At 32.1% G+C, this 24646-nt stretch overlaps 1 protein-coding gene across 1 annotated transcript in view; it reads right to left on the reverse strand.

The window, feature by feature from the left end:
• Positions 1 to 24646, reverse strand: part of LOC129231038 (gamma-aminobutyric acid receptor subunit beta-like) — a 518639-nt gene that overhangs the window by 270334 nt on the left and 223659 nt on the right. The gene's annotated exons all lie outside the window — the stretch shown is intronic.

The following is a 24646-nucleotide window of genomic DNA, read 5'->3' on the forward strand; positions in this document are numbered from 1 at the left end:
TTTTTGCTTACTTCATCTTTTTTGTTTTAATATCAGAGCCTTCTGAAACACTAAGAGGCTTCCTATGTGTTTCTCAGGTGAGTCATATCAATATTAAAGAGTAAAAACACTTTTTATCCGATACGATATAAAATGAGTAAAACGACAACAACGTGTATTAAGTACAAATAAAGTATTAAAATAGAGTTAAAAATGTCGTTGAAGGTATATGTTAAAATAAAATCTTACTAAATGACATTTTGCACTTCAACTTGCAAGCGACAAATTCTCAATGACAATATTTCTTGCATGATGATGCAGCTATAATCTCAGTTCATCTTAAGTTTCAAAGAAAGACCCTCTTCGAAATACATGCACTACTTATTCTTGTTCAGATTTAACACTTCGTTCTAAATAATTCCACTCAGATGTTGCACCGGAATTCTCCAAATATTTTGCAGATGCAGAAACAAAAACTGTTTTTTGGGCAGGGGTGTTCCCATAGTGGTGTCCCATTCAGAGTATACTCCGTATTCGCCGTATACTCTGAAACATTTTTAGACATATAGCATATACCCTCACGCTTCAAACATTTTCATATTATGATTCATTATGTATATCATCGCATGCACATACTGTGCGCAAGGAATTACTGGGAGTATACCCTCAGAAAAATTGATGGGAACATCACTGTTTTTGGGTGACAAATTTACTCGTATATAATCTAATCCAGATAGTGCATGCATGCATAAAAGCATGTATATTTTAACCTTTTTTAGTTTGGTCATAAGGTTTCACGTTTTAGTACCGGTAAATATCATATGCAGACAAAAGTTGCGTGAAATCATTAAATCCAGAGCTCATCCAAAGCTTCTCAATACCAAATGAATGAAGAGAAGACGAGTGAAACAAAACTAAAACCAACATGTCCATGGCAGCACTAACAAGAACGGCTTTAATATTCCCACACAGGAGTACATGTTTGGAATGAATCTGCTTTCTAAAGTCTGCTTGAGGTACTTTCAAACAATTTCAATCCGTATGATTTATTTGCTTTCTACTTTGCACACATATACATTTAAAAAATATCTCATCTTCGTAAAAGACCGTAAAGATGAGGTTGGGGGTCAGTTCTTAATGTTCCCCAAAAACTGCCGATTTGTGTAGGCATTTTAACATTTTCAGATATTTAAACGACATCTACAACGGCACTCTCTCAGACGTTTTAAGGGGAAAATTTCGATATCTCCAAAGTAAATTAAATTCTTATACATTTTTTACTTCCTTTTACAAAAAAGGAAGTATTGTATTCGCGAAAAAGAATTCACTCAAAAATCGACCTTAATTCCCGTTTTGCTCAACCACGAGTGAATGTTGAGCTTTTTTTTTCGACTCGACCACACGTGGATAAGTGCCTAAGAACGTATAGACACGCGAAAAAAATCCATTTTGACTATTCCCGAGTTAATTACAACGAGTTTTCTCGTGACGTCTGTATGTATGTATGTATGTGCGTATAACTCAAGAACGGTATGTCCTAGAAAGTTGAAATTTGGTACGTAGATTCCTAATGTGATATAGTTTTGCATCTTCTCTTTTGGTTGCATTCGAGTGTTTCTAAAGGGGCCTTTTTCCCCTTTTTGGAGGGAAATCATTGTTAGTTTCGATGTAAACTCAAGAGGTGTTATAATTTGGCGGACAGTTGGCGATATATAGCCAGTTTTTTGGTCGTCAAGTTTTTTTTTTTTTTTTTTTTTTTTTTTTTTGCGATTTTGGCGATTTTTTTTTTTGTTATCTGATTTCAATGTAACCCCTGTTGTGATATTTAGAGGGTAAACTGTTGAATGATATTAAAATTGCCAATAATCGGGAAATGACATTAAACTGCAGTAAAAGGAAGTCGTGTGATGCACACATCAGCTCGTTTCTGTGATGCTCCCCAATACATGATGAAAAAACAGAAACTGTTCCTCAAAAGAACATACAGTAAACTCCCGATTATCGGCGGTCAGGTTATCCGCGGCTCGGATTATCCGCGGGTCCTTTCATATATATTTTTTTAATTTGTGATTGTGTTGTCGCTCTCGCTTTTAGATTTTACATGCATTTTTTTTATATTAAATGTTGGTAGATGCAATGTAGCAATGTTTTTAGTTATAACTTGAATGAATGTGTGAGTGTCATTAATATTTTTTATCTTATTGCATACACTAAGTATCGTTTTTTACCTATTATTCGGATTATCCGCGGTTTCGCTTATCCGCGGTTACTGTGCCACCCTATTCCGCAGATAATCGGGAGTTTACTGTATTTTCAACTGTCATACACTAATGTAAAGAGTCTTGGCATGCACTATATAACTGGTTTTTTCGTTGGACTTGAACACGGTGTTATCGTCATCACTAATACCACAATACTTCAATAAGATACTTCAAACTTCTTTTGACAATGCTGATTTTTTTTATCACTAACCTCTGATCATTAAAAGTTGGACAATCTTCGGATAGTTCATACTGAAAAAGCGCTTACATATCATATAGAGGAGTTCAAGCTTTTTGTATACTGCAGTGGGATTCACCGTTCAATTTATTTTTTGTATGTTTCTCTTTAGCGCATAAATTGTATGCTTTGTTGACATGAAATGCTTGATATGAATGGTACTCGACATTTTTATCAATTTGTCTTTGGATCCTGTTTCGCATAGTGTGCAACAAATATCTTCACCGGCTTAAAAAAAAGTTTGACTTACAACATTGTGCAAAGTTATAGAAACAAACTCGAAAAATTAAGAAAACTAAGAATAAATAGTATTTTATTTACATTTGTTTTAAGTTAAAATATTTTAGTACATTAAAACAATAAGTTGGTGAAACGAAAATTTTGAATTCATTAACATATCCAAACGGTCCTCTTGATGAAATGTTATTATCAAATCAAAATAACAGAAACATGTGAAAATATTATTTAGGAGCAATTCTATCTTTTTGACATTTATTAGAATGTTAAGGATTTCCGATGATTTAAAACAATAGCATACTTATAGAACGATCAATAATAAATGGATAGCAAAACTGCACGTGAATGCATTTCTTAAAAAATGAAAAACAAATATTTGCTTTGGTCAAAATAGCAAATTCACGAAACTGAAGCGTTGGAGATTTTTGCTTCAATCTAATATCATAAATGTATTCTTTTCTTATTATGTCTACCGGCCCCGACGAAAATTCTTTTTTTTTCTTGCATCTCTAATTAAGCCAATTAAAGCGAAAAAAGTTTCACAGAGCACATCAATACGGTAATCTTATCAACAATGACGTTACTAAGTAATTATATCAGTTAAAAGCAATAAATAGCTGTATTTAATGAGATTCGCTGCTATATAATCATTTTTGTTTTACAACTAATCATATTTCTCATAAACACCATCAGAAATTGCTTTTGATATAGTAGTAATTGATTTAAATGACTTTCTCTTCTAGCATTAATTGGATATCATTTTCAGTAATTAAGGTTATTATTTTTTTAATTATTTTATTCTGAAGTCAATTTTTTCTAATTTTTTTTTTTTGTATCTATGATGAGATAAATTTAAAGAAGTAGCAAGGTTAGTGTCTTCTAATAAATTCTACCTTATTAAGATTCAATTTGATTGGTGATCATTAAAGGTTTAAAAAGAATCCAACCCGGAGTGTACTAGAAGAAATGAAAGTACTTATATGGTTGTTGGGACAATCGAAATTATTTAGAGATGATATGAATAAAAACACAATTAATGCTACTGAAAGTACATCAATTAATAAAAACAAATTGGCATCAATAAATTGGGAATTTTTCATCTTTTCCAATCACTTAATAAGTGTGTTAAATATTCGCGATACATAAAAGTCAGTTTTCCAACTGCACTATTAAAAGACTAGTTATTTCTTGCACCGAAATTGGTGGCAATTTGCTTTCTGAAAAGAATAATGCTTCATTCTACCAAAATGCTGCGTTTATTTGGATATGTATCATCCTTTTTAAACAAACCAAATAAGCCCTATTTCTGGTCCAGCTCCTAACCGAGCATTTGACATTTTTACCGACAAAAGTTAACCAAAGGTAAATAACTAGATTCGCTTGTGAATTTATTTTGCTTAAGGGCTGTCAGTACCCCCTATTCCGTCAATGCTACTTTGCACATGTTCATGTACCTTTTTCTGAAAATCTATTAAAGATACAAATATGAATTTTTTCTGTACCATAAGTAGACTCTTTTCTCTATACTAAGTTAAAATTTTACAGAAAAAAACTTAGTTTTTTTAAAAAAAATTCTAATGTGTAAGTCAGTGTACTTTTTTCAAAAAATGTCATTTTGCAAGACGAAATCAGTTCTAAAAAAATATTTTTCGAATATGAGAAAATATTTACTTCAGTATATGCAATTAGATGTATGGAATAGGTGATAAAAATTTCAAAGCCGAACACAATTTAGTTACTAAGAAAAAGGAACATTTATTTTCAAAAATACCATTTCGAGATATTGCAATTTAAAGGGAAAAATCAGACCTCATTAAAATATGTTTACAGTTTTTTAAAGTTTATTTTAACTTACTTCTAATATGAGCACGATAAGGAAGTTTGTATTAATTAAAAGGTATTGAAATACAGTTTCAAAATATATAAAAATAAAAAAAATCGGATATCTGAAAGAATTTAGGGTACTGAATCCCCTTAAAAAATTGCATTTTCTAAATAACTTTATGATTCTCAAATCAAAGAAGTGTTCTGGCCTACAAAATGTTTTCGAGAGGATATAAAAAAATGAAGAAGTTTACAACAACTAGACGTACATCGTTCAAAAAAGGAAAAGTGTTTCACAGTTTCTCGAAGTTAAGGAATAAATTTAGCTGATTTTTTTTTCCCAAAGATTGCAAAACCTAAAAACCTGAAGATTACTGAAGAATAATGGAAAAATCTTAAAAAACAAAGTAGCAAATGCAGAGCAAGTATGATAACAGCAAATAATAATAACAATGAAATTGCTAATTAGCAAGAAGAATTGCTGAGTCTTTTTCCGGGAGTTAAATGAGCTTTCGTTTTATTAAAAAATTAATTCTTAAATGAAATCCATCGGACACAAGCCTTGGAAAATCGGGATTTATCGGAATCCGGACTCAGAGAGTGCTGAAAATTGTAGTGTAGTGAAATGAAAAGTCTTTAAATATTTTTTGAGCTATTTTTAATCACATCATAATCACGGACACTTGTCCCATTTTTTAGAACACTTTGAAACTTACTTTTTGGAACAGTTTGCAGACTACTTTTATGAACACTAATTTAAAACACCACACTAGTACGTGAAAGGGGAAAAAAAACACTAATTTTCTACACAATTTTACCAATTCTTGATACGGCAGTTCTTTTGTTACCATCAATATTAAATGTGATTCTCCCAATCTGTTCTCAAGAAAAAGGTTCATTTAAAAGAAACCCGGTCAGTGCGTCTTACTTCACATAAGAGGGTGTCACGTAACTGCTTGTATAGGAGCACCATATATTGGTAGAAAGACTGACGCGTGTGCAAAGTTTGATGTTGCACAGTGACAGCTTGATTGCACACCGAAGAGAAGGTGGTCATACAAGTTATCCTCCACTGTAGAACATGTCCTAGTTTTTTTACCACAAGGGCCTACTGCTTGTCAAGTTCCTGGAACGGGGAATCACTATCAATGCCCAGTGTTGTCGCGCCAGAACCTTAGACCGGCCATTAAGTCGAAACGGTCATGCATGTTGTCCAATGGTGCCCACACACGGCCAATGTGGTGAAGACGATACATTGCAGCAATTTCGGTGGGAAAATCGGAAAAATCCAAAGTACAGTCCAGACCTTTTACCGCGAGACTTTCGTGAGTCAGATGTTTCAGAGGTTTGATGTTTTTGAACCTCTGAAACAAGCTTTTCGAGGACATTGATTCACAGTGGACGACGAAGTGAGTGACTGGGTCCAGGCCTGGATCCGAAATCAGCCTACTAGCTTCTTTAAAGAGGTAATCGACCGACTAATGTCGCAAAGGGATAAATGTGTCAACAGTTTTGACAACTATTTTTGAGTTAATAAAATCGTTACCGCTTCTTTACACTAGTGACTGAGTTTCATTTGAATACCCCTTATGTTTTCCCATCTGCAACTAAATGTGTACCGAAGTTTTGCTGTAGCACATACAGTACATATAATGAATGAACAGAACAAATTCGGTGTTTTTTCTGAATTTTCCTCATAACTGAACATAATTCGAAACACATTTTAATACAATTTCTTAAGAACGGATCACATTCGAAACACATTTCAAACGGAAAATATTTTACTGAATTAAAGATTTCCACGCGGGTACCTAAAATAGTCAGGGAATCAACATTTTTAACCATCACCTCAATTTTAAATACATATTTATAGTTAATTTTTTATTTTCATGTCAATAAAGTCTAAAATAATACATCGTTTTGCGAATATAAACATTTCTCAATCTCACATGTTTAGAGATAAATTAAAATTTTCCTTTAAAAAAATATAGCACTTATAACAATTTAGAATATGATTATTACTAGGTACAAGTACAAACAAATACAAGGCTACATGCAGCGAGGCCATAAATGCTTTAGGTTATTCTGTTCCCTTCGATGTAAACCAAGCGTAATTAGTATTTACTAATTATTACTGCGCCATAAGCTAACTCAATTCTGGATGCATCTACTGCTACTATTTTGCGGAACTCAATTTTGCGTTTCGTAGCATTGAGCGCATCAATATCCTCAAGGGATCTTTTGGAATGTTGCCCCCCCCCCCCAACCTGAAAGTTTATTTCGCTTCATCACAGTGACGGAGAAACATTATTTACCGTTAAATGCTGAAAACAAGTTACATTCCGTCTGTAAAGATAAGAATAATTTTAATATCTTTTTTTTCAAAATGTTATTGATTTTTTTTTTTTTTTAGTCAGATATAAAAACACTTTTCAGAACTTCTATCAGAACACTTATTAGCTCAAAACATTTTTTGAACATAATTGGGGATGCGTTGTACTTTTTAGCCCACTTAGTAGCACAAGGTTTGGGATCTTATTTTGAACATTTTGGACTACTGATTGGGTAATGTAAAAGTACAGTTCATGTATATTTTTTTTCTAAATTCAATATCAATAAGCATGGAAAAGTTGTGATTTCGTCCTATAGATAAATAGCAAATATATGTTAATTTTAAGTATAAATCACTTGGGTCTCTTTGACCTAGTTCAAAACTTTGATTCGATAATGTTTCATTTCCAACTTTAAATGTTTTCCTTTGGAAATTCAGTTTCACATTTTTAGGGCACTATCATGCACACGAAACATTCACATATTTCCATATTAAACAAAGTGATATAACATAAGTTTAGTATGTTTGCAAAAAATACTCCTTTTTCTCTTTCAGAGCCTGATATTTATTTAGTAAAACTTTGAAATGCGTTCAAATTTTACTTAATTTGAAAGTATTCGAACGAATCATACTGCCATTTTAACCAGAAGAAAAACGCAATCAACAGTTATAAACAGACCGCAAAGTATAATTTATTGAAAATTGCCACAGGTACAAGAAAAATTCAAAAATGCCGCAATGCTGCAATATAGCACTGCAATAAAGCAGTTCCAGTGGAAACCTGCGATTGGTGAAGAGATTGGGGAAAAAAAATTGACAAATAATAATATCTTCCGATTGCGCAAAGGAACTGAAAATTAAAAAAAAAAGGGGGTTCCAATCCTTTTTTGTTCAAATCTCTTTTTTAATGCTATAGTAGAGAAAGGAAGTGGCTATTGAGGAAAACTTAAGGGGACAAAAGTAACTCCGATAGTATCTTATATGATCGCGCGAATAGGTACCCTTAAAATTTAAAAAAAAGAAAAAAAAAACGGAAAATGTAATCGTTTTTTGTGATTTTTTAAACAATTTACTTTAATTTTTTCCCCTTTACTAAAGGGCAGAAAAACAATGGATACTATTATACAGGATATTCCCGTTTAACCTGCAAAGGCCTCTATTTTCGCAACCGTTATTCCGAGATGCATACTTGAACTGCAAAAGTGTCCAAATTCAGATGTAGAGTTATTGTATTGATAGTATGAAGCGGAAAAAAAATGTCGAAAACTACAAATTGTAACTATTCATACAGACCTTATAGTGAATTCACTGATAATTGATAGATTAACAGAGAGAGTTGCTGTTTTACGGCAACAATTGTCACTTTCAGAAATAACTCATTGGATTGGCGCTTCTCAGGAACTTATCTGATTGGCGTTGTTTTCGCCATCCCATCGCCAATCAGCCAACGGTATAGCCAAATGTCACGTTGCTTTGTTTAATGAATTCACTATAAGTCCCTTAACATAAGCCCCTTAATATTTAGAGAAATAATCTCCATTTAAAAATATTACTTACACAAAAAACTTGACAGTTTGTCCAAAACAAAAGGATATAAAGTGAACTCTCTCTATCTGAACACTATCTAATGTGAACATCCCGATGTTCTGAACAGATTTTGATGGTCCCGGGGAGCACATATGCTTTAGTTCCGTCTCCCTCTATAACGACCACCCCATAATCCGAAAAATTGTGTTCGGTCCCATAAGTTTTCAGAATAGAGAGAGTCTACTGTATTCGATTTCAAACTTTTAAGGGACCATGAAAAAGCGGAGTTTGGAACTTGTCGCCCTTTTAGAAGAATTACAGGCTGTCAAAGTAGAAAAAAAAAAAGTAAAGTATTTATATTTTTGTCATTGCTGTTCAAAAATAAATGCTAATGCCATCTCATCAACATGCCAAAAAACACTACAAAAGCTCGTAGAAATTTAGAGAAAAAAAACATTATGTGCGCACATATCATTTCAACTCTTATAAGTCGATTTATTCCCACCCCCACACCTAAAAGGAATTATTACAGTGAATGTAAAGTGGCGTGAGTCATAAAACATTGCATGCCATATTTCGGTGAATATTAGTCGTACTAATTTCAAACTTCTTGCAATTGAATTATTAGCACCCTAAACTACAGTTGAAAACAATCAATAAAATTTTATTTTGATGCACGAAAAACAATTTCTTAAGAATAACTAAAAAAAAAAAAAAAAAAAAAAAAAAAAAACAGGTTCACTGCGTTCGTAGTTTAAATCAGCCTAAGTTTGATACTTTTTCAAAAGTCTCTCAGATCTAGCCAATTATACATTCGATATATTTAAAGGCTTTGTATGAACTTAACCCTGTGTCAACTAGATCCCGTCTAACCTATGTATACAAAAATTAGAAAGAAGTATGGCGAATTATCAACTTTGCCTGTGTCTGAAAAAATCGGGCATGAAAGCCTTAAAACCAAGCCTGTATCACAGCAGTACGTTTTTAGGCGATTTTTTACCCTGATCATTCTTATTGCTTACCTAGTAAAATACGGAAACATTTCTTCTCTACAAACATTCAGAGTTGCCAGATTAAACTAATTCAAACAAACGACATGTCGCCGTTCCTTCAAGACCTATTTATATAGTTTTTCATCCCTGAAAAGTATATTAGTTCAATCTCAAAATAACATGACTACTTGTAGTATTAATTGAACACTTTAACGTACATTTTATATATTACCACGTTAGCTATGCATATTCAGAAAATATCTTGCGTTAGAAACGAATGATTAATGTTCATTTCCTACTTCTGAGAGCTAGAATATTTAGCAAATGAGAAAACCGTTAGGAAGACAAATCAAGTGGATAGTTCTTACTCTGTTCCTTCAACGTTTTCTGATGCTGCTGTCTCACGCACAACACGCAAAGCTTTCAACAAGTGGCAATGCATATTCTGCTTTCGTTACAAAATTTGCAACTGCTTATACTTAGTGGATAATATTTTATACTAAGAAGCGTGAGGGCTATTTGCAAGTAAATGCAGTTTAGCGCAGAATCACACACATAACTGCTTCTGTTAAAAGAAGTATTAGGTATTATTCTAACGGTGAAGGAATATATGCTTTACGACAACACGTGTTCTTTCAAGTATGGTTATTAACTTCAATTTGCGCTTCATATATTTGCCGATATTTCTACGAAAATAATAAATTCTGATCTTAGCCCGTAGCAGGGAGTTGAACAAGTAGGACATGACAGGAGACTTGAGGTCTCGGAGATCGCACCATTATTTATTTTATTTATTTTTTTTAATCGTATAATTGAGATACGTTCCTGTTATTTCCCTTATATGATCTTTGAACTTTTATTTGCACGGAAAAATAGTTTTTTTAATTCAAATATACCTTTTCCAACGTCATATACTAGAGCCTTAAGATTTTCAAGTTTCATTGTCTCTGGAATATTCGTCTTGTAGCTTTTGTGAAGATTTCAAACAACTCTTAACTTTATGTAGAATATTTTGCATTTCTTCCGCGTACCACGGATCAGATAAATGACTATATCCGTGGTCCTTAAGAAGTATACTACTGTCATAAATTGTAACACTGTAGGGAATGTGATATCTTACAGACCGCGCCTCAAGAATTCAAAGAAATTTAAACTATATACACTTGCCAAAAGATACTAATAAGCAGGGTGGGCGTTCAAGGTTAGAAAACAAAAAGCTATTGGGAAATTCAGTTAAATCGGACTAAACATAAAATAAGAGTGGTGGATTGGACTTTAGAACTATCTCTGTGACTTGAACACTCGATAAAACAACTTACACTGCAAGCTCAGAGAACTAAGAAACTATTTATTCACCACTTGTTTTCCAAATTTTTAATGGTAAAAACGAATTTAAAAAAGGAAAACTATATAAAATGCTTGACACCTTATCAGTGGATTATCGCTGTTTTAAAACTACAAAATGCTTATCCACATGTATCAAAATCTTAATAAAAGAAGTCAGTCTAGTTGGTAAGATACCAAAATGCTATGCCGCAAGGTCAGCGTTATTGCGGGTAAAAACCTAGCTTATCAGGTAAGATGAGTTTATCGTACTTCGTTTACTTGCTACGTCAATAATTAAATTTAAATAAAACCTATATTTAGATGACTATAAATTTCAATATTTATTATCTTGCTTATTATGAATCATAAAAGGTTTGCTTTCCAATGACAGATATTACCAGATAGATGTTAAATTAACAATAAAACAGAACGAGACAATAACATCGGTACAGACTGATAAATAATAGTAGGCATAACATTTTTCAGACGCATTTGAAGTCAGATGTGCTTTTTCGAAAAGGTCAAAGGTCACCTTAATAGCATATGTTTATTTCAATTTAAGAAATTCAATCAAATTAGTCGTGGCTAAAAGAATTGTATCTTCAAAATCATCTAGCGTGGGTAAAAATGTATGAAATTTAAAGATATGGAAACTATTCCTACAGTTTTGAGCAGTTTATGGCGCAAGCTAATGAGAATAATTACTACTCACCTTCATGTTCAGAAGCAAGTTACCATGGAAGTAAAAGCGAAAAAAATAATTCTAAAGAACTAGAGCATAGCACTTATTTTTATTAGTTTATGTTGGAACGTGAGGTTTATTTAATAGCCCGAGTCGCATCCTCGACAAATTTTAGACACAATTTTAAGAACCATTTGTTTTTATTTCTAGACGACACTTTTAAAAGCAGTTCCTATAAAAGTGTTGAATTTTCTCGGTGCCTTGGCACTTTATGAATATTCGATTATTCCTAAGAGCTTTTTAATGCAAGGAATATTGCTGAGTTGCATTTTTATGTGACACAGCATGTATTTTGTGCAAATTCGATTAGTCGCCTGCAATGTCATATTTTATACTATATCCTTAAAACAGTCATGTAACGAAAGAGTGCACGAGAAATGTTGTCAAATGACTCATTTTCAGAAGCATATTTTGACCTTTTTTTTTTGCCAAAAATATACATTATTAAAATTTATCATAAGTTTGCAGCATGTTGTTTGCACATTGTTTCTTCAGAAAATGAGATTTGTTGAATTTAATGAAATTTGACAACACAAGTTACTTCGTTTCAGCTTTTGAGTTTAAGATTTGCTGAAAAATAGTTTTATCACCTTAAATATTAGATTTTTTTAAAAAAAATAGAGCTGGCACTGCACACGCTCAATCGAAAAGCTTGAAATATAAGTGATAAGTCATGATTACGCGTAGTTCAAAAGCCTGAACTACGCTGCAGAAATGATACGTTACACCAAAATATGGCGTAAGTATTCTGGCTCGTTAAGCTGCGAAATATCTTTACCAAAGTTTTGTGCAACATACGAACGTTGATTGTTTACAAGCGCGTGTTGCACCAAAATACAGTAAGTTTGTGCCCGATCGCTTGTAGTCAGCGAGTTAACAACGTGTGTTGGATGCAGCAAACTTTTTTTTTTACAATGTAGGTTACATTATTTTAAATTACGTTTAGTTAGCAATTTGGTTACTAGTTTTGTGTTTAAGTTAAGTAGCAGTGAACATCTTTCAAATGTTACTGTAGGTAAGTACTTTGTTTTAAAATACATTAGACTTGATGTATTGTTTTTGGTTATTTGTATTTTCTTGTGCATTACGACAAACAGTGACATAAATATTTATTAGGAAAACCGAAGTAACCACTTTGATGGTTCTGAAAGTTCACGGGCCTTTGAATAAAGTTTTGAAAATGCAAATCGCTTGCGGTAAGTAAAAATAAGTTTTGTCTAATAAATATCACATTAATTAAATATAAATTCAACATTTTAAAAATGAAGCACTACGCGGTTCACCATATAATTTAAGAATAAAATTAAAAAAAATACTTTTAAAAATTTCCAGACAATTTAAATTACAAAAATGACAACACAAAACAAAATATTTAACACATTCTGTTTTAATAGCATGTTCTAGCGAATACACGCGAAGCATGTTTAACAGTAGCATGTCACAGTTTTTAACTGTACATTTTTTAGTTCAGAAGACATCAGTTTCATTTTTGCCACTATTTGCAAACGTCAATTTTTTTCATATAATAAACTTTAAACACTTTTAAAAATATTTCATTTAGTGGTAGTACAACTTAACTGAACTTCAGACCAAGCAAATTTAAATCGCGTAAACAATGAGTCATTAATTTTAGAGGTATGACCAAAAAATAAGATCAATCAAAAATGGATTTGTCTCTCTCATTATTTTTTCAGGCTGTGCATCAGGCTATTTGCAAATATATTTTTTAATTTTTTTATGTTATTCAAGTAAATATTTTTGCGTTCTTTTCATACTGAATATTCATAATTCTTATTTCTAAGCAAATAATATGCCTTTGAAATGGATGTTTTATAAACTCCAACAATTAATGTTCATGTTTAATATGCTCCAATAATTATTTGGCCGCAAGAATACTGTTTTTTACTCAAAGGGGAATATAAACACATTCTTAATTTCTCAAAACTTTGACTTAAGCACTTTGCACTTGGGAATTTTTAAACACTCCTACTTATATTATGCTGAAATTATACTAGAGTAAATGTTTGCTTTTTTATTGAATATATCATTTATCAATAACGATCTTTGAGCTTAAAAAAAAAACCACGACTTTACTGATTGTTTTATTCATGTTAAACATAAGGCGTCTAAAGTTTGCTACTCAAAGCATCTGAGTCATTTTGCTCCTTAAAGTAAATTTTGAACACATAATTAAAAAAAAAAAACTTAATGTACTAAAAATTACCTTACCTAATTGGACGAATCTGTGCAACTCATCTGCCTGTCAAGAAAATATTCAGAACTGAAATTCAAAATTATTAGGCCACATCGTTATGAGATATTTTATGTTCTACTTAAAAAAAAGCTCCTCTTCAGAAGACCATTGGTTTACATTTAATCAGAACTTCTTTCATATTCACTAAAATAAATACATAACTGCAAATGTTTTAACTGCTTTTCAAAATACCATACTTTAACAGCTTTAACTATAACGTTGTTCTTGTTGTTGTTGTCGTCGTATGCCATCTAGGCTGGCAATTTTGAGCTGCGCTGCTTCACTTTTCCAACTGAACCGTAATTTGGTGTGAAACCCAACTTCTACAGTACACACATGTCATACGGACCCGTTTATAGGGCCGGCAACCATTCACAGCACAACATATTCACACAAAAAGACAAGATCAGGAGAGAGAGTACGTCCATGCCGGAGCCGGGATTCGAACCCGGACCTTTCTGTCACAGACAGGCTATTCTTACCACTAAGCGGAAATTATAACGTCTGATTGAAAAATAAATGTGTTAAATTCTGAAACAATGTGGCATTCATATTTTTAAAAAGCATTTCCAAAACTATTGCTTGAAACGCTGATTTTCTCAGATGCTGTTTTTTTTAAGTGTGGACGCAAATATCTGCTTGGCGAAACTATCAAATTATGGCTTTTGGGTATATATTATATATATATATATATATACATATATATATATATATATATATATATATATATATATATATATATATATATAAGGAAAATAACAATAGTTGGCTGAACTTTGAGGAGCAGTTATAGTAATAGTAACTGGATTGTGTACTACTATGCTATAATGTGTAAACAAGTCGCTGAAAAGTTCAATTTTTGAGAGTAAAAGCAATCAGTAGTCTGCTACTGCCAAATACGCACGATACGAACGAAACGATTCAACTTATGAAACATGGCATGTAATAACATTAAATTACATTACACCCCAGGGTTCCCCGTACCACACAAGTGGTTTACCGGTTCAGTAGTGCCCTGGAGACAGTTCAGCCTTAGTTTAAGTCTTTCAAGCACTTCTTACAGGAGAAAAATATACAGTAAAAATATTCTTTTGTTTACAATATTTTGACAGAGTTTTAAGAAAAGAAATATATTGAATAAATATACATTTAAAATATTAAGAGAACAAGAATACAATAGTATTTGAGGCCAACAAGAGTACATTTACAAAATACGTTAGAACTGAATAATTAGTATGGCGTATAATAACGGTAGTGTTTTTTTTTTTTTTTCTGCTGAAAAAAAAGGCCCATCATTCCATTTACCTGTACTTAAACGACTGAAAACGTTTGAATAGCTCCTAAACCGCATTAAATAGAGACAATATTTTACCCATTGCTTGCTTTTATTAAAATTTTACAATCAAGGAAAACAATGGTGCCATCCATCTTAAGCATAAAAGACATGAATATATTTTGAAAAAAAGATACACACGCTCTCTTAAATAGTTGAGCGATGTTTGTTTACAGCAAAAAGAAAAAAGAAAAAAAATGTAAAAAAATTTAACTTTCTATTTTTATTTTTTTCCTGTATGAAAACCAAAGATTTTTTTTTGTTGTTGTTGCTTACATAACTAAACTGTTCCTGATCATATGCTACCATTTCTTTAAAGAAAAAGAACCATTTCCTTGTAACACTTTATGCAAATATTTATCGCAAAAGTGTTTTTATGAGATAAAAGCTATTTAGATATTGTTACAGGGCTTTGGATTTCCGCCAGCTCCTGCAAGATTAATGATAAGGTTTTTTCCTCTCTATATACATAGATATAGGTGTTCGATTGCCTCACCATTATAAAGTGATTCACTGCTGCCAAAGCTTTAACCAGGCATTTTTATATTTCTTTTTATGTTTCGCGTTTGAATAAACGTGTTACAATATTAGTTTGGGTGCAAATTAGTGTTTCACCTAGTCTTAAAATTCTAATAAGTTTGTAAAAATAGTTTATCTATTTTTCATGAACTCAGCATTTTACCTTTGTAAATGTCTACTGTCAAGAATTCTTGCCATGAACTTTAGTATCCAATAAAAGCATACAGGAATCAAAGTATAGTTCATACATGAAGGAGTTAAAACAGTAAAGTTAGGGGGGGGGGCATACGGTCTCTTAAATCAGTAATGCATAAAATATGATCAGAATTGTACGGAAGACACACCATGTATCCTCATATATCCATGTATAGCCAAAATCACTGATCGAGTTACGCTCTCACGTCACCAATAATGAAACGTGCACCAGTGCACGCGGGATCATATTGTTTCATTGTTAGAGCACCAATTTCAGCCCTTTTCTTCAAATTTACTATTTGTAAAATAGTAAAATGAAATTTGCTATCGGTTCATATAAAATGTATCTTGCAGTTTTCAGCAGTTCCTGAGAAATGTATAAATTAGTTTCAAATAAAAAAAAGAACCGACTTCGAAAAACAAAGAGGAACTAAAAAGTAAAAAATAATTGGGCATACTTACATACGATTTCCTACCCAAACGCATCAATCAAATTTATTTTACACTTCAAGTACAAAAATCAGCTAAACTAAACACCCAATTGTGAAATAAACAATGCTTTTAATTACTGTTCGATGATTTTTTTTAATACCTAACTAATTATATACGATCTCTTAAGTTTTAATAACCATTTGAAGACAGGGCCTCCTATAAACTACTACCTAACGCAACTGAGTAGGTTTAGTTTTAAAGGCTAATTTCGCGTTTTGTTGAATTAGTGTTTAACTCAGGATTTGGTGGCTTGTCAGTTTAGGTAGTAGTTTATAGGAAGCCCCGTCTTCAAATGCGAATTATCATTTGCAATCGTGAAGACGCAATTCAGCAATATTTTTGGACAACATTGATGAGCTGAGAACAGTTTTATGCAGATTTAATTTCGAAAAGCTCATCCTTGGAAGCTAAAACGTTAGATGAGTTTCCTTTGTGATGATTTTATGAATAGAATATTTATTTAACAATGTATATAGAATTCTGCATATTTTTTACTGATATTTAATTTATATTTTACTTATCAAGCATAAAATAGTTTATATTTTGCAATATTGTCTAACGAGTACCAATGGAGATCACATATCACAAGACGAAGATGGATATGCAATCAAAATGGTTAGCGGGGCACAGCAAGGGAGTCGCTGGACAGAATTTGTGCCAAAAAAGCATTTACTACTAGTAGACTATAACTCCGAAACATAAATCGTTTGAATCCCGCACTAAACAATAACAGTCCAATTTAGAACAAAAAAAAAATAACTTGAATTCTGAAATTTTGAATTCAAATTATGTTTTTCGCAATCACGAGTTGCGACAGGGCCCTACTCATTGGGGGCTATTGTTTCTAGAAACAGCTCCTGTCCCCCCAAGCCTACCCCTCCTCCTGGGCGGTTACGTGTGTATAGTTGTGTGTCAGTGTGCAGGCATGTATGTGTAGGCGCGCGTGCATGCATGTGTAGGCTTGTGTGTGTGCGTAGACCTGTGTGTACGCACGTTGGCGTGTGTGTATGTGTGTAAAGGCTTGTGTGTATGAGCGTGTGTATATGTACGCGTGTGTGTGTATGTGTAGGCGTGTGTGTGTATGCGTGTGTGTATGCGCGTGTGTGTGTGTGTATGCATGTGTGCATATGAGCACGCATGTGTGTAGGGCGCTGGGGCCGCGCCTGCAGGAGGCCGCGGACCTCAAAAACAGTAAAGTGAGAACAATAAGCAATCGTGATTGCTCAAAATTTTTTTTATTTATTAGTGTTATAGGAGCGCTTGGGTCAACCTTCGTATGCAATAGTACGCAAGCGTTTTTACGCTTTCATGAAAAAAAGAAAATAGTACTTACGTCAGTCAAGCTTTGAGGCACAAATATTTATTGGAACATTTCGAATTTGACTGCCAATCTCTCTGATAAAAAACAATTTTTTCCCTTACATACCATGGCAGGTTACTTTCTAATATTTTAATAATTAACTTATCCTCAATAGTAAAAATTGCCAGCTAGTAAGTGTACATAGCTCCATTGAACATTGAACTCTATATTTCATCTTAAAATTATTATAATAGATGCGCGTATACAAAATATTTCGAAAATACTTTTTTGTCATTTAACGTCGGCATAACATATGAACCATTCTGATATTCTTTAGACTTTGGATTTGTGTTTTAGATAAGTATAACCTGCCAATTACGTAAACGGCAAAAGATTAAATAATCAAGAAAAATGCATATGCACTGGTCTCCAAACAAAAGTTAAAACATGTTTTCTGGAGCTCATGATAAAAATGACAGTAGTAATAAAATTTATCATTTATTTGAATGCTAGTTACTACTTTAAAATTGAAGAGGCAATATGAATGAAAAAAAATGCAAAATCCAAGCTTTCGTAATTTTATGTTTTTTTTTTTTTTCTAGTTTCATTGACAAGATTCAATAGACTCTACCAATACCTAGAAAAAGTCTTGTGCCCGATTCGTTAAGGTGACGGACTGTCTGATGGGTGAAAATCAAGTTATCACAGTTTGATGCTTTAAGACCCCTTAAAAATGTGGTTCAATCTTTGAGATCAATATTTATTTAAAAAAGTGTTGTGTCTAGAATGTATATTCCCCGCCATTCCGGCCAGAATGAGAAGAACCACTACTGTGTTGCAGTCGGTTGCAGACCAATTTGTAGCATATATGCATTTTTTCTATTACGGACGAAGAAGCCTACACAGATCTCTATACAATACGACCATTTGGGTGTGATCCCTCAAACGGAGGACAGAGAAAGGCTCTCTTTTTGTAGTCAGGAGAAGACGAGTCAATCCAACACTGCTTAGAGAGAGTTACACAGGAGGAAAATCATTGTTTGGGTAAAAATTTCACTCGATAGTCACGCTCATGTATATAATGGAAAAGCTCTGACTAGTATGAGATAGGATGATATTCTTGATTATATGTCCACCAGTATTCTGGAGCTATTTGTAACGATTTGCATTCTGATGGATAAATAATACAAGGTTATTGAAGACAATCTTAATGGTCACAGTTTGCGGTGAATTAAATGGCCTGCTCAATAGTCAGGTCTGAAATCACTGCAACATCTTTGAGACTATCTTAGGTAACAGTTGCTTCTTTGAGTCATCCTCCAAGGTCGCTTCATGAGCTAGAAAAAGGCTTATCCCGTGTCTGGTCTTCCGACAAAATTGACAGTATGAACAGTTGCTGTTGTCAAGGCAATCAGGTAAATGTGGATACATTGCTTATTTAACGCTTTTCTGTAATGTTTTTATGACACTTTACAATGTAAAACTGCAATATACTGCTTTCTCCAAGAATGAGACTTTTTGCAAGACGTGCTTCTTTTTTTGTTCCAGATTAATTTTGCAATAATTCTATGTACATTTGCATGTTGCATACAAAAAAAACTATTTAATACACAGTTCTTTTAATTTGATTGGCTTACGCATTTAATCATTTGCAAATAAGACGCAAAAAACCGGTTCTACCTTGACTTTTGAAAGGTAATCTATCTTGCATAAACTCTGATTTTGCAAATAGAGCTAAAACGTGGTTTTCACTTCCGTTTTCGATTCCCCCTGTTTTCCCTTTTTTCTATCTCTCTTCTCTTGTTTTAAAGCTATGCTTTGATGCCAAAGGCATACCGAACTCAAAAATCTACAAACGATACTTATTATAATTTAACTTCTTTCAACGCTCGTATTTTGGTAGAAACATGCCAAAGAATGATAAAGGCAATTTATAAATGGACAAATAATTTCGTATCTAAAATTCATCTTATCGAACTAACCATAAGTTCAATTTGTAAGAAAACAAACTATATTCGTAAAATGTAAGAATGCATTCAAGAGCTTTACATTTTAGATTTCATTCAATGTAAATTAATTATAAACGTTGCATCACTAAATCTGAATCTTTGTTTAAATGTAAGTCAAATGATTTTTTTTGTTAAATAAAACATATGGTATTAAAAATGCCATGGAGAAAAAAAAAGAAGAAAAAAAAAACGCCTACAAAGAATTATGCATGGTCTGAAGCAATGGTTTTTCACAGTATGGCACAAAGGTGAATTCAAAATAAGTAAAACAATGATAGGACATTAATGCAGTGGATGCAAAAACCACTTCTTTCTTCGCATATACTTATTTACAAACATGTACACTATAACTTTCGTTCTATACGCTGACAAAATTTTACATTCAATTTTCATGAATAAAATACGATTAAATTATTGCGTTTTCGTGTAAGCCTTTCGAACTTATTTTCGTTTATGATCATGAGATCCAGTTGATCATCTATATCTTCTTACACTGATTAAATATTTATATGTCTGAAGTAAAACCTTGTTAAAATTCTTAATTAAGAGTTGGGACTTGATTTTAAGTTTCTCTGTCTCTGCGAGCGGAAGACAGTTTTTAACACAGATAAGATTTAAGACAGTATTCAGTTTGCAATCTGGGTTGGGTCAGATCACAATCCAATCTGGGTTGTTATAATGTGGTTTAATTGAACCAATCAAAAGGCTAAATAATTGTAACCAACTTTAACTGATATGATGTGAATATTATCTGCATTTTTTTCAGAAAAACGCTTTGCTTGGGAGGGGGGGGTTTCAAAACACAAGTATTTACTATTCACAACCATAAAAATTTTGTATTGAATGCAAATTTATGGTTCAGGACTAACTGGTTAAACAGTTTATGCCACAAAAACGTAGGTCTCTGTCATATTTGTAACTAACTATATTTCGTGCGTACATGTTTAAAAATGCTTTCAAAACAAATATAATATTATAGCTTTAAATACGATCGGTTTTATAATGCTAGTATACAATACGAACTCTAAACCAAAAGTTCTAAAAAAATTACCGTTTTGGGTTTAGGACATAGTACGAAACTTTATTAATACAATTCATTGACAATAAATAAATAAATTAGTAACTAGCTACTTTTTATGAATTTCAAAAATATCTTTTGCCAACTGGTTATAACTTTTGTGCAAGAAAGCAATCGCAGTTGACATTATATTTCAAACAAGACGCATGACAAGCCTTATCTAAACATTAAAATATATTCAAATGCTCAAATGTATTTGAGTATATGCTCAAATGTATTTGAGTATTCAAATGTATTTGAGCATTTGAATATATTTTAATAAATGTATTTGAATACATTTATTAAAATATATTCAAATGCTCAAAAGTAAAATTTCAACCTACTGTAGTTGGTTTCAAGTTCGATGTCCAATGTATTTTTAGTTCTGATTAATTATTTGATTACATAGCCGTCAATTGTAAAATAGTAAAATTCAACTTAAAAAATCCAACTATGAGTCAAATTATTAAATCAAAATATTCATAGTGTGTTTTTTAAAGTTTTCAATATAAATTTTAAAAAATAATAATGCATTATTTAAAGAAAAACAGAAAAAAAAATCTAATCTGCGTAAACTGAATTAAAAAGTGTTTCTACTTACAAATATACACGACGTAAAAGCTTTATCGTAAATAAGTAGAAAAAAAAAGTTTGATGTGTTAAACAGAAAACAAATGCTTAATTAATAAATCTTTTTTCACTGAAAAATAACGATTTTATTACATTTTATTTTTCTGAAAGAGTTTAACGGTACTTTTATAATGGGTCGGTGGAGTTAACTTTTTCAAACAAAAAATTGAAAGACAACACAAAAAGTAGGGGGGGGGGGGATATTGTGTAACATCAAAAAAGAAATTTCAATGAAAAAATAATATATTCAATTATATAAAAATGAATTTTTCAATTCAGGCATTTTGTGGAAAACAAAACTAAACTCGCTGTTATTTTTCAAAACAAAGAATGATCAGCATATTATCTAAGCTGCCAAATGATGTGAAACAATAAATATTTTAGCAATAACACAAAGCAAAAAAACAATGCTAGTTTTGTAATAAATCCTTATCGAAAAAACCGTATAAGGTATGTGTGTGTTCATAGGTATGTGTGGGGGTGAAAAGAGTAACTTTAAAATTAAAAATTAAAAAAAAGCATATTTTAAAGGTGGAATAATCGAAATGAATAAACATTTTAGAGAAGTAGGTACAGTGAATAGGAAGAACAGTGACAGAACAGCAATATATTAAAAGCTTGCTTATTGCGATGAAGCTTTCACAATATATAATATATACGTTTACATTTATTTATTTGTTAAATTATTTATACATCTGTATATTCGATTTTTTTAATTTAAAAATGTGTATTTACAGATAGGTTAAAATTGAAACAAAATGAATTTATTAAGGATCAATTATCTCAACCAAACCAAAACACCTGTAACTAGGATTAAAACGAAACTTTTAGCCGACCAACTTAAGCAAGAAGCGAAATGAAACAATGCACGACAACCAAATTAACTTTATTTTAAAAGTCATAAAAACATTAAGTAACGTTTTACTAACTTTTTGAACTCCATTGCCAAGACCAAAAACTTCTTTGAGTGGTGCTGTAGAACAGAGGGCAAGATTCTGCTGTGTTTTGTATTATTTGAACCAGTTATTTTGCGCCATGTAACATCATATTATGTTTGGGTAACTTGGTAAAGCCTAAAATAAAGATAAACTATCTGCATATATGTGATAGTGAATTCACTAATCGAGTAACGCTCCTGATGTCACCAACAATAAAACTCGAGTCACGGCAATATAATTTGATATTATTTTTGGTAATGTTTGACATGCAGGGAAATGCTTTATTTTGACAAGGCTGAACTGGATCCGGTAACTTAACTGTTTTACTGATAAGACTGTAATTTAATTAAAATGAAGAAACGAAAAGTGGTCAGAGCAATGAACTCTACCTTGACGGGCGATTTTCTAGTTAGCAATAGTGATAATGAAAAATGGTTAAACTGGATCTAATATATCATGAGATATCAACTGAAATGTCATTTTTTTAATCATCTAAAAATAACTTAAAAAACATTTTAAAATTGAAATGAAATCCATAGGGAAATAGTAAAGCACTTAAACTGCCATAAATCAAATATCATACCCTTAACGCAACAGTAGATTTATTAATGCTGATCCTGGGATTGGATGTCTTACTCTTGCTCTGAGGCGACGATGTGTTTTGTTTTTATTTCAATTTGTGAAATTATGTTTGATATTTGGAAACTTTGGTTGCAAAAAACTTATAGTTAGAGAAATATGTTAACCATTTTAAGGCCATAAGATGTGTGGTGGAATATGGAAGAATGAAGTGTTAAAATATAATAATATACAGGGTGGTTATAAAATAACGTGATGTGTTCAGAGCCATCTAATGAGTGAAGTGGTGGACGAAGCATTGCCAAATTTCATGGGCATACACAGTAGACGATGGGATTTCGATTTCTGAAAAAAAAAAGGACCAAAAATTGCCACCAGGGGAAAATTTTGGCGTTGAAAATGTATATTACTGTGACTACTAAAGGATTAAATGCTAACTGATAAAATATGCACCAATTTTATTCACAAAATATGATTTTTACCAATAAGTGAGGTTCAATATGACCAACATCGAGATTTTCCAGGTTCTGCATCAATGAACAATATTTTCTACACCTCGGAGGGCGGGGGTTAATTTCGCCTACCTGTAACATTTTTCTAGTTTTGGAAGTTCAGATATCGGGAACATGTCGCAGATACGCAACACCGCTACGAAATCCCCATGGTTAAAAATCACAAAGTAAAAGATAGGGCGACAACGGTCTCCTTACCGTAGGAAATGCATGGCTAATAAAACTGCTATCAAATAAATGTTGCCGCCATACACTCAGTACGTACATCCCAACATGGGATGGTGTACCATCTTATATGAATATTATTCAGAAAGAAATCCTTGCAGCCGTGCCGAAACTTCTTCCTGACGACTTTTGGTAAAATTCTTCTTTTGGTGCAAATTGAAATTTCTTGTTGGTTTTATTGAACCTCATTTGTAAGTAAAAACAATTTGTAGAAACAAACTTGATTTGTGCTTTCAATTGACATTTTTGGCATTTAATTCTTCAGTATTCGCAAGTAATGCACTTTTGCAGCGTCAAAATTCCTCCTGGTGGTGACTTTTGGTACTATTTTTTTGATTGCAGAAATTGAAATCCCATGGTCTGCTATGTACGCCCATGAAATTTGGCAATTTTTTGTCCAATACTTCACTATCTAGAGAGCTCTAAACACCTCACGTTATTTTATAACCACCCTGTATTTGTAGTATACACATAGTATATTGTAAAAGTAAAAAAAAAAATGCATGCTATAGTTTCACGTATGTGTTCGAATACGTGTGCAATCTTTTCTCAAACGTAGTATAATTCATCTGTCGCCAGTTTAACAAATATGCTAAACAGAACACATTCGGTACACTTTTGGAACATAAATACACTTTCTATACAACGATGCATAGTCGGAATTCGTTTAATACACATTCAGGCAGCTGAAACAACTTTTCGTAATAATAGATTTCGAAGCATGTTCCCAATGTGTGAACCGGTTTTACTTATTTATTTTTAAATTAAATTTATGTAATATTTTAGACGAGTTCAGTTCTGATAACAAAAAGGAAACATGTTCATTTACCACCCGCAGAAGGATAACAAAAGCATAAAAATGAAATAAAGAAATGTTTCATCATCAGATGGAAAAATAATAGTAACTCATTTTCTGATCAAAGTTGGAATAAGAACATACTATAGAACATAAAAAGCGAAGTATTCTGAATATTCTGATTTAAAGCCTATCTTACAATTTAAACCAATACTATGTTTGATTTGATAACCTCCCTTCTTTTTTTTTTCTTTTCAAAAGTGAAATTTTACATTGAAAATACGACTACTTTATATAAATCTATAAAACAATATATAAATCTATAAAACAATATCTAAACCGGAAACTA

This window comes from Uloborus diversus, chromosome 10 (genome assembly GCF_026930045.1).
Source record: "Uloborus diversus isolate 005 chromosome 10, Udiv.v.3.1, whole genome shotgun sequence".
Lineage (NCBI taxonomy): Eukaryota > Metazoa > Arthropoda > Arachnida > Araneae > Uloboridae > Uloborus > Uloborus diversus.